Raw genomic sequence first — 17102 nt, 5'->3', positions numbered from 1 at the left:
GTAAATAACACATTCTTTGGCTACATTATGACCAGATTATATCTATTAGTTACTGCTGTGCACCATGTAAATCTCCAGATTCCCCTGGGAGATGAGAAAATCATTTCAGACTTCAATAACTAACAATCAGTTATTGCTCTGGGCAATAATAAAGCTGAATGCAATTACCTAAAGTGAAGTTAGCAGTGTAACAAATGAAATACAGATTTCTCTCTCTCTCTCAAAATAAATGTAGCATCTCCTCATCACACAGTACTGCATAGTGTAATAGGAGCATATAAAAATGTGTTGTTTGAACACTCTATTTCAGGTTTTAAATATATGTGATTAAAACTTATAGAAAGTTACTTTTTATAGTATCACTTGCATGATTAGCATAGGAGTATGAAAGACTATGGGCTATAAAATAGCAAAAGTAAAAACATTCATTCCAGGAAAGTAGACATCTTTAAAGGCTATGCATGTCTGCCCATAATGCCTTCATCTTTAAGGGCTATGCACAAGCCCTTAACACCTATTCATAAGGGCAATAGAATGCACTCTTGTACATAGGTGTTATGTTATTTATAAATGTGTAGGTGTTATGCTGTTATAAATAGTTGTTTTATAGACACACACACACACACACACAGAGACATGGTGGGGGAAATGTGGTCAAGATCCAGAGGATCATACAATAACTTCTACATACCAGAAGGTATTTTGAGATTAGTTGGTGTTTCTCGAAGAGCATTTCCCATATGGCAAACCACTTTTGAAATGGAGAGATGTTTCTAATGGACCTTGTGATACCATGGAATCTTCCGCTTGGGTTCAAAGAATTTTTTTAAAAAAGAAAATATCTTACTGGGGCCTTAGCTAGACCTAAGGTTTATCCTGGGATCATCCCTGCCTGCTCCCGGGATATCCTGAGTGTCATTTACATGACACGGGATAAACCTTAGGTCTAGCTAAGGCCTGAGTGTGTGCAAAGAGTTTTACATTTATTTATTTATTTATTTATTTATTAATTAATTACATTTCTATACCACCCAACAGCCAAAGCTCTCTGGGCGGTTCACAACAATTAATACTACAAAATGCATCATAAAGTACAATAGAAAATGTAAAAGTTTAAAACTACAATATAAAAGCACAAACCAAAATAAAAACCTAACAACACTGCAGAGATTTAAAATATAATAGATTTAACGCAACAGAGCTAAACGATTAATACCTTATGTAAGAATGCGGTAGTGTAAGGCTTATTACTCAAGATCTACCAGACTGATTTTTGCTCATTTTGGGTTTTAAAAGGTGGGGGAAGAGGGGAAGAGGTGGGCTTCAGGCCTGAGGAGAAGAAGCAAATGTCGTTCAGCAGTGACAGACGTGACGAACAAATGTCCTTGAGTACATTGAAGGAAAGTCACCTCTATACAGCTTCTTGAGGACTGACATAGTGGCAGTCAAAGAACAGTATGTTTCCCTCTCAGACTACTAGTGCCCATGGTGACATAATAAGTAGAGTTGGGCTCAATTGACCTCTCAAAATTCTCCACTCTATTTGTGGGCAGAGAAATTGTGGGGAGGGTACCGTTTCACCGAATTTCTGCACAAAGACGAGGAATTCTCCACCAGTTGCTCATGCTAATGCTAACGGACACACCATTAGCATTGGCATTAACACAGCTTCTTTTGCTTTTTCTAAGGGTTTTTGTTTGTCTTTCTGCAGCTGGAAGTGGCAGAATCAATAATAATAATAATAATAATAATAATAATAATAATAATAATAATAATTTACTTGTTACCTGCCTCTCCCTCTGGATCGAGGCAGGGTACAACACAAATGCAAACACTGTAAAATACATATAATTGATTAAAACATTTAAAACTAATACATTATTAAAAGCAGCACATTATTAAAAGGCATCTTAAAATTCAATTGGGTAGGCCTCCCAGCAGAGATCAGTCTCTATCGCTTTCTTAAATTCCAGAAGACTGTTAAGTTGACGAATCAACTCAACTGATTGCACGGCCAGTGTGGTGTAGTGGCTAAAGTGTCAGACTGGGAGTGGGGAGATTCAGGTTCAAGTCCCCACTCAGCCATATAAAACCACTGGGTGAATTTGGGCCAGTCACAGACCCTCAGCCCAGCCCACCTCACAGGGTTGTTGTTGTAAGGATAAAATGGAGAGGAGGATTATGTGTGCCGCCTTGGGTTCCTTGGAGGGGAAAAGGCAAGATTGTAAATGCAATAATAATAAACAAAATTGCATCCTCCACAATGCCTAGACCTAGTGTCGTTCTTGGATATTGTTGTGGGGAGGGGGATGTGAGGCTGCCACAAAAAGGTGGAGATGGATATATGTGGAAAATTCTACAAGGTGGCCTTTTGTGGGGTGAGGGGGTGAAAAAAAGAAAATATCAGAAATGTTCTCAGAAAAATATCTTCTGAGAAATTTTGAGTCAGCTCTAATTAGAAATTTTACTTCTGCTACTCTGCATTATAAAGGACAAATATTATTTTAATATTTAATAGGTACTACAAATCCCAATAGTGTCGGCTATTGGGCAGTATAAAAATGTAATAAATGAATAAATACATAAAAATTGAAACTTCTACTGTTGCATATGTAGGGCCGGCTTCCCCATCCCAATTTTTGTGAACCGCCCTGAGAGCTCCGGCTATTGGGCAGTACAGAAATGTAATAAATAAATAAATAATAAATAAATAAAATCCGTGCCTCCATCACAATGCTTGCAGGCAACTTCCGGGAGGGGTGGCAGGGAGAGAGAGAAGGGGATTGCACCCCTCAATAGAAAAAAGGACCATTGCTCTAGCTTCACACACTTCTCATGAATTTCAAAAGAACATATTTAAATTGCAATTCAGTTTGTTTTGGTGATTTGTTAGTGTCCAGTAATAATTGTGGAATCATCATAATTTCCTAATCTAAAATTGTTCTAGTTAATCATTTTTTGCATCTCCTGTTTGCCACACCAGCATTTCTTTATCTTGAAACAGACATCCCAACAGAAGGAGAATTTACCAGTAGGAGAAAAAAGTCTGCTCTTAACATTTTGAAAACAATCCATTTGATTTGATGCCATATTTTGATTTGCTTCAAGTAAAGATTTGCCTATAAAAAGTAGATTTGATACATATACCTCAATCAAACCTAGCCTTGTTCTTGAAAAACGTTTTTGTGCTTGAAAAAACAAGATACATGCAGGGTTAATTGCAGGCAAAAGGGGGGAAATAACGAGACACGACAACTGTATATGGTATCAAATTCGGGCCACATTTATTGAAGATCTGCAAAGGGAAACTGGGCGGGCCCTAAACTACGCCAGCCACTAGCTAGGCGTTTATATTGGGCATCAGACGATCACCACACCCAGACCATACGCCTTTTGGGGAGGGTAGACTGACCCATGCCACTCACCCCCCGGGTCGCACCACACCAGATGGAGATAACAGTTTACTTCAGAAGATTATTTCATTTAATGAATGAATGAATTCGTTGTCTGTTTTTTAGCCACATTTGGCTCCCTAATAGGGTGGTCACATGTCCTACTTTACAGAAGACAGTCCACATGACGCACAGGGGGTCCCGGGAGCAGGGAGGGATGATCCCTCCATTTCCCCGGGATAACCGGGATGGCTTTAATCCTGATTTTCCCCGCAGTCTCAGGATCGTCCCAAGACTGCAGGAGGTGTGGGTGGCCGTCCTGGTGTCATCCTGGCTCCTCGCGAGTAAATGCGAGGAGCTAGGAACCAGGCACAGGGCATGGAGCCCTTCAAGTGCTCCATATCCATCATGGGTGGGGAGGAGAGCAGGGTCGGGGCTTTTTAAAAACTTACCTTTGCACTGGAGCGTAGGTGCGCTCAAGGTCCTCTCTTTTTAAAAAAAGAAAATGGCGGGTGCAACGTCCTCCTTCCTCCCGGGACTGAGGGGGAGGATCTTGCGATTAGCATATTGCAAGATCCTCCCCCTCCCCTCCCCTGGTGTAGACATGCCCAAGGTGTAGTTCAGGCTCATATCAGGAACCTGGTGACTTGGTGGGGTGTAGGGGGGATGCTTTTAACCCTCCTCTTGCTATGGGCCCAATTTGGATCGGGGTGTGCGTGTCTCACAACTGCAATTTCTACTGCAAAATAACGATTCATTTGCTTGTGTTCAGTTGCAGGAATCCAAAGGTTCAGCTCAAGGGGGGATCTTTGGGAAATCCATCTCTCTTAGCCTAACCTAGCATGTAGGGTTGCTGTGAAGCAAATGAATAAGCACGTAAATAAGTGCTCTATGCTTCTTTGGAAGAAAAGGTTAATATAATACTATCGATATAGCACATGTCTGCCCCCAAGGGTTTTCCATCCAACTTGACTATCAATGTTGTCGTTACTTACTGTAACAGATATGATGATGACATTCTAAATGAACCCTGTTCATAATCCTTTACAAGATATTGGAACCAAGCCTTCGAGAAACATGATGTACTCCTCTAATACGCAAACTCACTTTGTTGGTCTGCAAAAGGTGGAGTTTTATCATAGTCATATCTGGAAAGCCATTCACCATACCATCAGGCTACCTGAACGGTTCCCACCCCAGCTTGTCATTCTAAGAACTGTAACATTAAGAAGTGGTTTCTGGGTTTGCTTGTTTCTTCCTCCCTCTATATCCCCTTTTCCTTGCGTGCCATGACTTTTGCATTGTAATCCTGAAGGCAGGGACTATCTTAATACTGCTGTCTTACTATGGATCTGTGTAAGCCATTCTGGAAGTGTTTTGGGTCAAAGAGTGGGGTAAATATGCTTACAATAATAACAAAATAGCAGTCTTTCATCTGTCGACCAAAGATAATTACAATAGAAACATCACCTTGGGAAAGGGAAAAGTGATTGTAAGGATCAAATTACAACTATAACTTTGCCTTTTGGAGTTCGCCCTGGCCAGCCCTTTGCAAGACGGTCTTTCCACTGATATTCCAAGACTATGAATATGGCCGTAAAACACAACTCTGTAAGTACTGGCATGAAAGAAAGACAAAAAAAGAAAAGAAATTAAATGCATCTTCCAGTGACACAAGTCTCATGAAGAATTAACTAGGATAAGCACTTATTCTATCTGGTGCACTGACAATCTGAACAATGCAGACAAAAATAATAATTAAAACATAGCTTCATGCTGAGATGAAACTTTCAAGAGTCTCAACTCTGTTCAGCTTATGATTTTTCTGGTTTTGTATTTGTGAGCATAATTATGTCCCCCAGGCAGCAGGAGCTAGTGCTTGTCATCTTCCATTTCCCCCTCCAAAAGAAGATTAATTTCTTTACATAGAAATCCAAAAGTTGATGCCAGAGCAATAATAATAAAAGTAAACAAAACCTTTTTTTTTATATATATATATATATATATATATATATATATATATATATATTCAGATTCAAGAATGTATAATTTAATGGCACAGCCACATAAATAATGAAAACACTACATATACTTTAGACAATTAAGGGTAAAGCTGAAAGGTAACATTTAATGAAGTATTGACTCACTATGTCAACAAAATGATGGCAGACATCTGTATGGATGAGAGCATTTAGCAAAATGCTATAAAATCAATAGAGAGAAAGTAGAGGAAGGGCAGGAGCAGACTTGATGGCTCAGAGTCCGAGTAACGAAACCTGCAGGGTTTTGTCCTCCACTCACCAGATGAAAGAGGCCGAGGTGACCAAATGCGACAACTTCCTGATGGCTGGTTAGAAGTAGGGTGGCCACTTATGAATCACCAAAACAGAGGACATGCATCGCCAGAAAAGAGGACACTGGTCTGCGTAAGATTTTCATATGCTAGGAAGTCTGATTGTATTTTAAATAGAAATACAGTACATCTCACCAGTGGAGGCTGGTGGCTCTGATATCAGTGGGGCAGTAAACGCTCTATGGCAGCGGTTCTCAACCTGTGGGTCGGGACCCCTTTGGGGGTCGAATGACCCTTTCACAGGGGTCGCCTAAGACCATCGGAAAACACATATTTCCGATGGTCTTAGGAAACTGTATTGACTGAACTATGTCATGTATCATCTTTTGTATTATTAAAGCTATTGTTATGTATTATTTTCATTAGCAAACCATCCAATGACAATGGATCGTGTAGAGAAGAACGAAAATAATTTTATGGTTGGGGGTCACCACAACATGAGGAACTGTATTAAAGGGTCGCGGCATTAGGAAGGTTGAGAACCACTGCTCTATGGGTTTCAGTCACAAGCAGTCAGAACTGTAAAAGGTCTATCCAGGATAGGGAAACTGGGCTATAGATGTGCCTTGTCTGGCTTGTCTAGTTCTTCTTAGGAAACCAAGGATGCTTTGCACGTATGCGTTCCTAAACCTATGTGTGATGGCAGTGGGCATAGGAGAGAATGGCCAAGTTCCTTCCCTGTCAGCGACACTGGGATTATAGCTAGCTGATGCTGCAAGATCCAGACAGATGTCTCCAATTTTTTTAGTGGGTGGGTGTGAGGAACTTGGGCAAAAGTAGCTTGTGTGTATACCTGGCAGCTTTCCCCTCTGCTGAAGATCAGTAGATCTGAAAAGGCTAACAAAAAGCTAGTGTGGTGCAGTAGGCATCATTCAAATGTCTCTCCACAACACATGGTCTTCTACTAGTTCCCCATCTATTGAACTAAACTCTCTTTCAACATCTCTTTCATCATCTCCCCCTAGGTGCTGCTGTAACCCTGCTTGGCACTGGTCAGGCAGAAGCTCTACGTTCCTATTGTAGTTGGGTGGTGGGCCTTGCTGTTGCTCCAGAGCCTGGCTGGCAGTAGGGTCAATGTATGATTGAGAATGGAGCAGCACCCCAGTTGGCCCCAGGATACTGGATGGTCCTACTGTGCTCACCATGGGCATGTCCCAGGATCGTCCCTGTGCATCCACATGACGCACAGGGGATCCCGGGAGCAGGGAGGGATGATCTCTCCATTTCCCCGGGATATTGCCCTACACTTCCTTCGTGGTTTTTCCTACGGTCCCGGGACGATCCTGAGGAATGAGGGTGGTGTGGCCGCCTATCCCGGCTTCTTCCCTCTTCCCTGTGAGTAGCAGGGGTCATCAGAGGGAAGGAGCCTGGCTCAGGAGAGTCCAGGGCCATCGGGGGTGAGGGGGAGTGGGGTCGGGACTTTTTTTTTGGTAAAAAACCCTCCCCAAACACTTACTTTTTTGCTGGAGCGCAAGTGTGCTCCAGCTCCTATCTTCTTCCCCCCCCTTTTTTTTAAATGGAGGGAGCAACATCCTGCTTCCTCCCTGGACGTTGCGCACCATGTGTGAACCCAGGGGGAGGATCTCGCAATCAGCATATCGCAAGATCCTCCCCGTCCCCTCCCCTGGTGTAGACATGTCCAGAATGTGTTAAATCATGCCATTCATCTTTCTTCCATAAGACAGCTGACCATGCACCCCGAAAATGGCTTGTATATTGCTGGCCTCGTTCTGGCAGCTGGTTTAGACATCTAATAAGCTTGAAAGCTGGTAAAAAAAGAAAAGAAAAGTCAGCTTGGGACTGGCCCTACCATGAGGTGGAGTGAGGCAACTACCTCAAGTGGCAGATGCTCTGGGGCAGCCGTAATAGTCCTCTGGCTGTTCCTTCTAAATCCTCCATTCATTCTCTTTTGTTGGACAACAGAAATGTGTGTGCCACATGACCTGTTCCCATCCCCTAAATTGTCCTGTTGCTTTTAGGTGTGATGGAATACATTCTCATCACCAGTATTGAAGCAGGAGTCAACTGGCAGTCCAGACAGCTTCTGCATGTCACTGAGTGCCATCTTGAGTGCCCATTTTCTTGGTATAAAGCTGGGGTACAAATCAAATCAATAGATATCCAGAATGGGGTGGGTGGGTGCCTTCTTGTCTTTCACCTCAAGCATTAAAAGGTCTTGGGTCAGCCCTGCTGGTGGCAATCCTAGTAGTTATCACTGCTGCTCTGTGCAAGCTGTGAATGTTCCATTGGAAGTCGATGGGAGTTAGGATCTAAAAGCAAGGCAGAACACTGAGACTTTACACAGTATTCAGACATGCCAAGATGGAAGAATCATGCAGTGTGATCATAAGCAGGGTTAGTGGGGTTGGGGCTTTTAATAGAGAACAGGCATGTCATACTCTGAATGAAACCAAATATTAAAAAACCTAAATTAGTTTTTGTTAGCTTTACTTAAAACACAGGTCAAAGGCTGAGGGATTTATAGGTCGGGAGTGGTGAACATGGGAGAGGGAAGGAATTTCTAGGTTAAGGTTAAGGTTTTTAAGAGGAGCTTCGATCCACTTCTTTTCAAATGTGGGCATACACACACACACACCTCACACTGCCTCCATCTAATTTGTTTGCTTTAAGAAATACCTTGTTTGCTCTTACATACAACAATTTAGTTTGGCAAGTATTATTGTTGGCTGAGTTTGTTTGAACTTGCATTTGTTCCTTTTTCTGCATTTATGTGTCTGCCTACGTGGAACTGCCTGCAATAAAGGCCCAGGAAAATCAGGTCAGTACCTTCAAATTTGAAAACCCTTAAAATGAAGAACAGGGCAAACTGGGAACTATTCAGCAAACCACAAGATGAAGTGATGGCCACCAATTTGGATGGCTTTAAAAGGGGGTTGGATAAATTCCTGGAGGAGAAGGCTATCAAGGGCTACTAGCCCTGATGGTTGTGTGCTATCTCCAGTATTTGAGGCAGTAAGCCTGTGTGCATCAGTTGCTGGGGAACATGGGTGAGAGGATGCTATTGCACCATGTCCTGCTTGTTCATCCCTGGCCAATGGCTGGTTGGCCACTGTGTGAACAGAGTGCTGGACTGGATGGACCCTTGGTCTGATCCAGCATGACTCTTCTTATGTTCTTATACTTTCTACAAGTCCATCTCTTATTCAGGGACTGAATACTTATTCTAATATGAACATTTTGTATTTTGACATATTAATGAGAATGTATGGCACTAAAAGTACTTGAATCCATGAAGGTTTGTTCAGATCATCAAAATATCATACACATCTTTGTTAAGAACTTCAAATTGTGCTTTTTCAGATTGCCTTTGTAGCTGTGGAGGTAAAACCTTTTATGTTAGGAGGATGCCACATACCGGAATAGTGACTGCCATTGGAAGGATAACCACAGAATATTATGATGAATTCTTGTCTATTCATTTTTGGGTTGTAACGGGGGACTGATCATGGATTCAGTTACCAAACCTTTCATGTAGTGTTTTGGCTGATCCTAGTTTCTCTTTACAAAGCAGACGATCTTGGCAAACGGCAAATTGAAACCAGAGCTGTAGCAATTTTTCAACACATTAGCAGCTCTCTGACGAAGAGATAGTGGTAGCGCTGACTTTGACAAGGCAGAAGGATGGATGGCATGATATGCAGACGTTCTGCACAAACCTTTATCAAGTCATGTCGGCCCCTTTGCTGTTTCGCCCCTGGGGTTTCTCAAGCAAAACTTGCCAAGCTGTACGTTAGCTATGTGATGTGGACCAGGGAAGAGTCAATCATTAACTTTTACTGCTTTCGGCAGGATTTGAACATGTGCTTGTGCAATCCGCAGTATACTTATTCCACCCAGGAGCCTGGGGCATGGCTATTGTTACGGGTGTTTGGTTCTAGTTTTTATAGACAAGAAATGTGAAACATGAATGAGATGATGCATTTATTGGACCAGCTAGCCCTAAAAATATTGGAAGCGAGCTCTTTGTCAGCTTAGGTGTTCGGAACGGAAAGAAATAAAAAGACGTTGCAGCTCTATTCATCACCTTGCTATCTGCAACTGTCTAGAAGGCGCAAGAAGCAGAAGCAATGTTACAAATGATGAAATACTGTTTGAAATGTTACTTAGGAACATAGGAAGCCACCTTATATGGAGTCAGACCTTTGGCTCAGCTAGCCCAGTATTGTCAACACTGGCTGGCAGTCCTAGGGATGTGCAAATCAGCAAAAGTTGAACTCACTGAAGTTTTCCGAAAACTTGATGGAGCTACAGAATCGGATTCAAAGAGTACTTATCAATGGAACCTTCTCAAACTGGGGAGAGGCAACGAGTGGGGTACCACAGGGCTCAGTCCTGGGCCCAGTGCTCTTCAACATTTTTATTAATGATTTGGATGAGGAGGTGCAGGGAACGCTGATCAAATTTGCAGATGACACAAAATTGGGTGGGATAGCTAATACCCTGGAAGACAGAAACAAATTTCAAAGTGATCTTGATAGGCTGGAGTGCTGGGCTGAAAACAACAGGATGAAATTTAATAGGGATAAATGCCAAGTTCTACATTTAGGAAATAGAAACCAAATGCACAGTTACAAGATGGGGGATACTTGGCTCAGCAATACTACAAACGAGAAGGATCTTGGAATTGTTGTAGATCACAAGATGAATATGAGCCAACAGTGCGATATGGCTGCAAGAAAGGCAAATGCTGTTTTGGGCTGCATTAATAGAAGTATAGCTTCCAAATCACGTGAGGTCCTGGTTCCTCTCTATTTGGCCCTGTTTAGGCCTCATCTAGAGTATTGCGTCCAGTTCTGGGCTCCACAATTCAAGAAGGACGCAGACAAGCTGGAGCGTGTTCAGAGGAGGGCAACCAGGATGATCAGGGGTCTGGAAACAAAGCCCTATGAAGAGAGACTGAAAGAACTGGGCATGTTTAGCCTGGAGAAGAGAAGACTGAGGGGAGACATGATAGCACTCTTCAAATACTTAAAAGGTTGTCACACAGAGGAGGGCCAGGATCTCTTCTCGATCTTCCCAGAGTGCAGGACACTGAATAACGGGCTCAAGTTAAAGGAAACCAGATTCCAGCTGGATATCAGGAAAAACTTCCTGTTAGAGCAGTACGACAATGGAATCAGTTACCTAGGAAGGTTGTGGGCTCTCCCACACTAGAGGCCTTCAAGAGGCAGCTGGACAACCATCTGTCAGGGATGCTTTAGGGTGGATTCCTGCACTGAGCAGGGGGTTGGACTCGATGGCCTTGTAGGCCCCTTCCAACTCTACTATTCTATGATTCTATGAATTCATCTCAAAGCTCATTCTGACTTTAGCCCATACCAGATTGTAAGCTTTGTTTTTCCACATAAAAACCCATAAGTATTTTTGTGCATGCTTTTTCAAATGTACGCTATCAGTTCTGCACCTTTTTGAAATGTACTCATTCTTCTCCCATTGATTAAAGCATATTTGTGTGCATTTTTCAAAAGTGTGCATTTTTATGCATATTTTAAAAGTGTGCACGTTCTCTTTGGTCTGCGAATCAGACTGCAAGCTTAGAAGTGTTTGGGCTTCGACCACTGATTGCGTTCGAATCTGTGTTCAGTCTGGAAGGTGTGAACTGGATAAAATCCTGATCAAAAACAAACTGAAATAAATTTCTCATAAATCCCTACTGGCAGAGATTCTACCGGGTTTTACTTCCTATCTGGAGATGCCAGGATTGAACCTGGAACCTTCTGTATGCAAAGCCAATCCAAGCCCTTGATGGAGCACATCCGATAGTTTGGGGGCAACACAGGAGAAAAGCCTTTTACATGTGTCCGGCATATTTTAATACCCAGTTCTCTGAGCCAATTGCTTATGTAAGGTTGTGGTGGTTGTTTATAAAAGCAATGGCCAAGAGTATAATCTAGCAAAAATCATGCATCATTCAAATAAATGGCATTTACATGGCAATAGTGTTATTTACTGCAGGGATCAGAAAGTAGATTTCCAGAAGTTTGGGATTTCCAACTCCCAACATTCCTGCCCATTGGCCATGGTGGCAGTCCAAAACATCTGGAGATCTACCTTCTGCCCACTCCTGCTTTACTGGATAGAGCTCCAAGTCTCCTATTCATCTCTTATAGGGAACATAGGAAGTTGCCTCATACCTGGTCAGACCAATTGTCCATTTGGTCCAGTATTGTCTATTATGATTGGTAGCAACTCTCAAGCAAAGAATGACCTTTCCCAGCAACTGCTACCTGAACCTTTAAACAACAACAATAAAAAGTAGGCACCAGGGTGTGAACCTACAGCTTTCTGAATACAACAAAGCACATCTTCTGCCACTGAGTGAGGATACTTCCCCAACCAAATGACCGAATTGCAACAGTGTCTTTGCTCATTTTGAACTCCGACTGCCATCTTCTACATTTCTTGTTCTTTATTTCTTATTAGCATCTCTTATTAGCATTTCTTATTAGCATCTCTTGAATTCATAGAGTCGGAGACACAAAGGCAATCCAGTGGATCACTACACCCCCCCCACCCTGACAGAATAAGGGCCCAAATGACCTGACACGCTTATTGCACAGTGTATTGCTGAAGGGTAGCTTTTTGTTTACTCTGATGTAAGCACACAGAGCCCTGATTCAGATGAGGACTGTCAAACACCAGAAGAGGAAGATTAAACCTGTATTTCCACCAAAATCCCTCCAAAAAGCCACCATTGGCAGAGTTTGGCTCAAAGAACATACAAACTCACAAGCACAGCATGATCGTGTTTGTTAATCCTTGCTATTTGCCTCCAGCATCCAATAGTCAGCAGTACACTGTCTCTAAGCATGGAGGTCCGATTTGTCTAATGTGGCTAATAGCCATGGATAGACCATTACCCCTTCAAGGCATCTAATCCTTTTTTGTTTAAGACATCTAAGCCTTTGGCTACCATAGTATCTTGGGACAGTGAATTCCATGAACGTGCACATTCCATAAGTTAATTATGTGTTGTGTGCCCTCAACTTGAAAACCTCAAAGGAAAGAGATTTCAAAGCATTTCAGGCAATTTAGTCTGTTGCTAAACTAGCCTTATAACACAGGCATCTGCAGCTCATTCCATTAGGGTGTGCACCTTAAAGAAGGGTGACCCTATGAAAAGGAGGACCGGGCTCCTGTAGCTTTAACAATTGTGTTGTGTAGAAAAGGTGTCATTTGTACGCATGCAGCACTTGGTGAAATTCCCTCTTCATCACAACAGTGGAAGCTGCATGAGCCCTGCCCTCTTGACCAGATACAAAAAGGGACAGGGCTCTTGCAGCTTTCACTGTTGTGATGAAGAGGGAATTTCACCAGGTCCTGTGTGCATAGAAATGACACCTGTTGAAATTCCCCTTTCAAAACAACTGTTAAAGATACAGGAACCCTGTTCTCTTTTTCATAGGGTCACCCTACTTAAAGGCCCCAATTGGAGCAGTGGGGGAAATTACTTACTTCCCAGAGGCCCCAGAAAGCACACTTCCTCATCCACCCACCACACTGGGTCCCGATTGGAGCAGTGGGAGGTGGAAAAGTGCACTTTCTGGGGCTTCCGGAAAGTGTATAGTTCCCTCGGGCATACTAGTGACAGCTGTCATTAGCATCCCCAGGGGAATTATGCACTTTTTGGAGGCTCCGGAAAGCACTTTCCCATCTTCCTTAAAAGCCCCAATTTGAGCAGTGCGGAGAAGGGGGTAGGAAAGTGGAGGCAGCCCCGAGAAATTAAGGTGTGCCTAATTTGGTTATTTCGTGACTCAAAACCTATCTTTTTGCAGCTGTTTTGCAGAAGGGGGAACAATAACCTGCCCTGATTCATGGGAGAAACTATTGTTTTCCTGTTTGTTCTGCAGTACCTACTAAAACCTAGAAATGTATAAACCTGGATACATAATTAAATATACAGATTTTTCTGCTGGAGCACCATTGCTTAAAAACGTAGCTCATTTGATTAATCACAACTTCTTAATTTCTTTTCTATGTAATGAAGGACAACCTTACTAGATTCTATTATGATAAAAAAAAACCAAAACCTTAGTACTTAAGTATCTTCTATGTTGGAAGAACCAAAATACGTTATGTAAAATCCTGTTTAATTTTCATGAAATTTCGTGTGCCGGTAGATATTGCTATGTACACTGGAAATCCCTTTGGACCTTATTATTCTTATTAATCATTTATATAGGACCATAAATGTACAAAGCACAGTGCTACCTAGTTTATAGCTCTTATATTCATTTTTATTAGTTGAGTCATTCACAATACTTTTTTTTTATTAATGAAAGGGAATGCGTGATCCCTGAGATAGTGAGAATAAGGCAATAAATCCCCTCAAAATGTAAAAATAATGGGTACTTCATGAGTAGAGAGCTCAAATATATTCTCTTAGAGGCTGTACATAAATTACATAAGTTTTCTAAAGTGAACCGAGCTTTATGCTTCCTTTCTGTAATGCTGAAAGAAAACCACCCTCCATCATGCAAAATAATGGGACCTAACTGTATTATATCATTTCTGGACTTGCATCAGTCACTCCTGACTGGACACAAAGTTTTCACTTGGCCTGACCCCAGCGTAGTTCTTCAAACTAACTTCCTGACTGTTAGAGCAGTACGACAATGGAACCAGTTACCTAGGGAGGTTGTGGGCTCTCCCACACTAGAGACGTTCAAGAGGCAGCTGGACAGCCATCTGTCAGGGATGCTTTAGGGTGGATTCCTGCATTGAGCAGGGGGTTGAACTTGATGGCCTTATAGGCCCCTTCCAACTCTACTATTCTATGATTCTAGGATGCCCATAAGGTCAGGACTATATCCTGAAAAGACCCATTAGACCTGATTTCACATAATCCTATGTGTTCATCATACAGGCTTTTTCCAAATACAGAAGGGGTTTAACAGAGAAACACACCCTGTCACATGACGAGGAAAGATCTTTTACCAAGCTGTTTGGTGCCTTTTAAGGCACACACCATGGATTCCACACTTGTCTGAATTTTACAATGCGGTTTTGGGCTCAAAAATTGCATACTAACATGCAGTGTACAAAAATCTATGTATTAGGGCAAGATATGTGCAAAAATGTGTACCTTGGGGAAAATGTGTGCAAAATGTGTATGTTATGGAAAGTTGTTTATGAAAGTAATTGCAACTTTTTTGTTTTAAAAATATGCCGATGGATGCAAAAATCGGATGGAACAGACTTATGACTCACTACGTATGGACCTGATATGAATTGGACATAGACGGATTTGTATATCGCTATTATTGGAAGACTAGATTTACTTATTGCATCTATTAATTGTTTTAAATGGATATTGCTGTTTTTATGCTTTTGATGGTTTTAAATTTCTGTATATTCGTTTTTAATGTTCACTGTTTTTACCTTTTGTAAACTGCCCAGAGAGCTTCAGCTATGAGGTGGTATATAAATGTAATAAATAAATAAATACTGCATCTATTTATTACATCTGTATCCCACCTTTCCCCCAAGGAGCTCATACCCTCAACTTTTTTACCCTCACAAGAACTCTGACAGTGTGAATTGCCCAAAGTCACCAAATAAGCTTTCTGGCACAGTAGGAATTTGAGCCCATGTCTCCCCAGTGCTAGTCGGACTGAGACTCTAAACACTACAACAGACTGGGTGTTGCACTGTCAGATATCATTGCAGAACAGTGTAAAGACATGTTTTTGCAAAATGAGAATTCCATTGGTGTGCAGATGCTGCAACTTATCCTGGTGTACTGGTTCCTGGAGATATATCTCAAATGATTAAATTGAAATTAAGTATGTTGTTGGCAGAAATATCTCTTGATTTGGAGAGATGGGCATCAGTTAAACTGTGTCCTTGGGGTAGGGTTAATATATTTAAGCTGAATGGTTTGCCATGAGTCATCTATCTATTGCATCGTATTTCTTTATGTATTCCCCCCCAAATGTATTTTCAAAAATGTAATGCAATATAGTAGAAGTTTATTGCTCCTTCCTGTCTCTTGCTTAAGAAGATGCAGTTGCCTATTGTGGAAGGATTTACTTTTCTAAATCTTAGTCTATACCATAAGGCATACCTTTCAGCTCATGCAAATAATTAGGTTCTTTTCCCATGAATCTCCATGGGTTATCCTGGGGTCAAATTATCTGGGACTTGTTTCTGGCTGGCTGGTGTTAGGATCTCAGTATATTAAAAAGAAAGGAGTGTCTCCACCTGCAAATTCAGGGCTAAAACGATATGGCGTATAGCATCTCGTCAGCTCTAGTTTGATCCATATTTACATGCTAAGTTAACTTTATGGGGGAATCCTGATCTGAAAAATAGAGTGCTGTTTTTTGTGCATGGAAGAACTAGGTTGATAGTGGAATTTATACATTAGGGGCACAATCCTATGCATATTCAGACAGAAACAAGTCCTACAAGTTCCAGCATGCTAGGGGTTGTAGGACTTTTTTCTGTCAAAGCATGCATAGGATTGCACCCTAGATCACGTAACAGGATTGGAAGAAGCGTTTTTACCATTCTCAGTACTGCAGCTTAGGTATCACTTACCTTCTACTGCTGAGTGGCAATATCTCGGTCCAACTACAGCACCTTTTGGTGTCTGTCGATGGACCATTACCACCGAGTGCTTCGACACCACCTATATTGCTGGAGGAACTAATTGGCTCTTTAAAGAAAGCGAAATAACTGTTTATAAATTCCTTTTTGAATATAATAAAGTGGATGTTCAGAATGACAGAAATGAATAAAAGGGAATTAGAATGCTCTCTACACCCTGATCAATGGAAAGTTGTCTTAGCTTCCAGATGTACTATTTCTTTAGATGTAATATTGAGATGGATTGAGCAAAAATGGACCTTTTGTGTATATTGGACACTGCTGCGGCTTGTTAGGAAGAAGTTGGGTAGCCTTGTTGAGGCATATGACGTGGGCACACTCAGAGGTGGTTTCTTGTTGGTTTGAAGTTATTACTCGCAATAATTTTGTTTTAGAAAAAACTTGGATAATCATGGATATTCATGTTTTTAAATTCTACTTCTGTGACGCGGGGACTAACCGTTGGGCAGTGAACTTGGATTTTTAGAGTCTATGCCGTTCTAAAGAGACTTACATTCCAAGCCGGGAAGGATAATCACCCACAACTTTTCATTCAATGGTCTGAGGTACTTTCTGTTCTGCCTACATTTGAAGGTGTATCCTTTAATTGCCAATCTCATGTGGATGATTATTCAGATATATGGAGTGCTTATATTAAAATGCATATAAGTAAGATATGAGTGTTGAATATTTACTAACATTGTTGCAAATTGACTTTTTTTCTTTTAATGCTTTTTCCCGTTATA

Source organism: Elgaria multicarinata, chromosome 7 (genome assembly GCF_023053635.1).
Source record: "Elgaria multicarinata webbii isolate HBS135686 ecotype San Diego chromosome 7, rElgMul1.1.pri, whole genome shotgun sequence".
NCBI classification, from domain to species: domain Eukaryota; kingdom Metazoa; phylum Chordata; class Lepidosauria; order Squamata; family Anguidae; genus Elgaria; species Elgaria multicarinata.
Note: the sequence above shows the minus strand (reverse complement) of the source record.